At 41.1% G+C, this 3,641-nt stretch overlaps 1 pseudogene; it reads right to left on the bottom strand.

Annotated features, from left to right (window-relative positions):
- Nucleotides 1-1,737: 1,737 nt before the first annotated feature.
- On the bottom strand, nucleotides 1,738-3,040 carry LOC116042302 (annotated as a pseudogene).
- Between the last annotated feature and the right edge of the window lie 601 nt (nucleotides 3,041-3,641).

The raw sequence follows: 3,641 nt of genomic DNA, 5'->3' as shown, positions 1-3,641 counted from the left end.
TAGCGATTGTGGTTTTATGTGGATTAAAACCACATACCGTATGTGATTTTATAAAATATTTGCAGAATGAAATCCTGTTGCTATGAATCACAGTAGTTTGTCAGTAATAATTATCTCAGCATGTAGTCCAGTCTGACAAACAACATGACGGAGTAAAGCAGAATCCAGACTGCTTTTAAACATAATCGTTGGTTAAATAGAATAGGGGTGAGACAATTCAAGAAAAACTACAACTCTTTGTAGGATTGTTACGAGAACTACAGTCCTGCAAAGGCTTAAACAAACTATCACATCCTTCACAGATTTAGCAGTAGTGACAAAAATGTTGCATGCAGCCACTAAATTAAAATGTAGTATACAGTATTTTAAGTAGTTATTCATCCATAAAACTAAAGACAACCTGCAAAACAAGGGAACACATTTTTAGTAAAGCAAAGAAAACAGGCCCCACCTTTCAGAGTCAGTGTCTTTTGAAGAAGTCGTGTGGTCGTTGGTAAAAGAAGAGAACTTTCTATACATAGGTAGAGTTTGCTCATGTGCCTATTTAAGAGCCGGTGCTCTCTCTGTGTCTGTATGTTGGTGGTTTCAAGCAGGATGTCCTCATTCTGTTGCAAGGAACCCGTGTAACTCCACCACTGAGACTTTCAGGGGATCACAAGAACCTATTTTTGTGATCAAACTGTGTGTTAAGAAGCAGAAGTTCATTGATGTCTTTCTGTGTGTTAAACCGCACACAGCTCATGAGTAAAAAAAAAAAATCACAGAAGTTAAGTAGCGATGTGGTTAGAAAAACCCAAACAAAGGTTATGGGTTGATCAGACAATACATTCAAAGTATTCTCACTGCTTTGTCAAAGTTTATTTTTTGGAGAAAAGTGTAATACAGGCAAACAACAAAATGATGTGTATCCAACATGACTTCTTTTTGTGATAACAGAATTTTCTTTTCAACCTGGACCCCATTTTCCTATGTTTTTGTGTGTAAGTGACAAGCGGATAAGGGGGAACAACAACATTTTAAATTGGTCCAGTATTGAGGAAGAACTCTGTGACCAGCTGTTGCGAACCGGGCTGCAATGTAACCCTGTAGGGCAAATGTGCATCATCAATTTCGTCAGCTTTTACCACTTTTTTTAAGTGTCCGACAATATTATGGAAAGAATCCCTCCAGAGATAGACCTTTTTTAAAAGAGCGTGTATAGAGCCAGCATATTTTCACATGCAAATCGGTAAACCATGTGTTTATTTAAACCAAAACTAAAGTTGTGACCGTGGAAAAGTGGAAAGCAGAACAAAACGGCCTTTCATAGTTTTATTTTGTGTCTGTCACTGTATTTTACGATGATTAAATGATTATGTTATTATATATGTTTATTTACATGGAGTCTCGTGGCTTTAGCGAATGCAATTCCGCAGATTGTTTTTTATGTTTAAAAAAAAAGGATCTTACTCTTTCACAAAAAGGTCGACCTCCTTTGAAATCCTTTCCATAATGTTGTCAGACACTTAGAATATTAATCTGAGCCTGTCGGTGGTAAAATGAGCACTTTTGTGGACCTAAATTGAAGGTGGGTAAGTTGTCCATTAACTTCGCTGACTGCCGACTGCTGTGATCTTGCTTCATACTGGAGACTGTTGTTCCCATCAGTCACTTAGACACAAAAACAAAGGAAAATAGGGTCCAGGTGTAACTGTAAGAGATTATGAGCTAAAGTGAACATTTTGAGCATTAAAGACTTCACCGGCTCTTACTGATGTAAACCAAAAGTAGTAGTTACAAAGAAGACGAGAGCTCCAGTTCTAATGATGGAGAGCTGGACTAAGATTCCCATCTGTGCCGTTTGGTCCTCCACGTCACCTTTCGGCAAGCAGCTTGATTTCTTTCCTGAACAGCAGCTCCCCACAGGAGGCCACAGCGGAGCAGTAGGTCCCAGCATCAGCTGAGCATCTTCTGCAAATGGTACACGCATGACGGAGACCCTGGTGTGTAGGTGTGTTTACACCGTTCCCCGTGTGTGTGAAGGATCGCTTGGCGAGATCTGTGTCGGAACCAGTAAACACTGTTTCCCATCACAGGTCCCAGTGTGTACGGTGCAGTTAAAAGTCACACAGCCTCCTGGCTGCATGCTCTCAGATGCTGGCATGTGGACTATTTCCTTGAGTTTGGCTCCTACGATCCACAGGAAAAAAAGATATTCTTGTATTTCATATTTGAATACAATGAAGTGTATTTTGGGCCTTTCATTTTTCTTTACTTTGTGCCTTAAAACTTTAGTGCGTAACTTTTTTATATTAATGAACGTCCGTTACGTTCAAGCCATTGCCAAATAAGTTGATACAAAGCTAATTAAGACTATCAGCTATTCAAGATAATTACCTCTTCTGAAGAGTCCATGTTTTTTTAATCCTCTGTGTCCTCCTTAGCTACTAGTAACTGCGTGCAGGAGGGGTGGGGGGGGGCGCGTGCGCGATTACGGAAGGCTTGTATCATGTGGATGCAACAACAGTTTGGTTGTCATTACTTAGAATTCCTCATGGGGCGGCAGAAACGAGGCACTATAGCTTTAAAATCCGAGAATTCATTTGTATTTAATATTAGCATCTTTTTATAAATCCTGCTATTTTTCCGTGAGCATATATGAAAACTGAAAAACTACATTTCAAATGAATTCAAATGGAAGGGTGTTGATTAGAGAGTGTATATGCATGAAACTATCAATTGTTATATAATCTCTGGTGCATATTTCCTTGTTGAAATGATAAGCAAATGAACATTGGTGCAACATCTGCATTTCTTCGGAAGTCAAAGCCAATGAAAAAGAGAAACACAATACCTTTGACACTTAGAGAGACCACCCTCTCCGAACTCCACCATGTTGGAGCGTGAGCTTCCTCAGAAGTACGCGGCCCAATCTGAGAAGTAGACGTCAGAGATGTGTAAATGTATTGGTTTCTTCCTTTGCACAGAGAAACAAGGGTTCTTCTCCATCCAGTGGAACACTGGATGCTGAATCATACTTGTAAACATGAAGACAGAAACTTAACAAGGCTAAAGGCTCTTTTATGGTTCTGCGGAGGCTCCACGCAGAGCTTTCGCCGTAGCCTACGTAAGTGGCCTGATGTTTATACTTGTGCGCTTGTGTGTGCGTCGAGCCGGCATGTGTGTGTGTGTGTGTGGGGGGAGTGAGAGAGTGACGGTGATTAGCTTCGGAGCGAGTAGCGCCTCTAGAGTCGTAGTGAGAGAAACAAAGTGTCTCCCCTGTGCTTTCTGACCACGGTGGGAAATCTTTAGCAGGAAAAGTTAACCCTCTTCTTGATTGTTTATGGAGAAGGAGAACCACAAAATGAGTCGGGTGAAATGCAACGCTACCAAGCCACGGCCGAGCGACGTGCGTTGCTGCAACATGTAGTTACATTTTTCGAGAGGTGCACGTCAGGCTACGGCGTAGGGTCCGGCGTAGACGCAGAGGGGTCTGCGGCGGTACTCCGTTGATTCGAAGCAGAAGCATAATTTGTTTATTTCAGGTTTATTTAACAGGGACAACGCACACTAATAATACATATGAAAATGTAAAATGTGCCAGAATTAGCCAAAAAGCTATTTTACATCTGCTGTCCCTGGACAGATCGTACAATGTCACA

This window comes from Sander lucioperca, chromosome 17 (assembly GCF_008315115.2).
Source record: "Sander lucioperca isolate FBNREF2018 chromosome 17, SLUC_FBN_1.2, whole genome shotgun sequence".
In the NCBI taxonomy this organism is placed as follows: Eukaryota; Metazoa; Chordata; class Actinopteri; order Perciformes; family Percidae; genus Sander; species Sander lucioperca.
The sequence above is the reverse complement of the archived record's forward strand: the minus strand, read 5'-3'. Positions and strand labels throughout refer to the sequence as shown.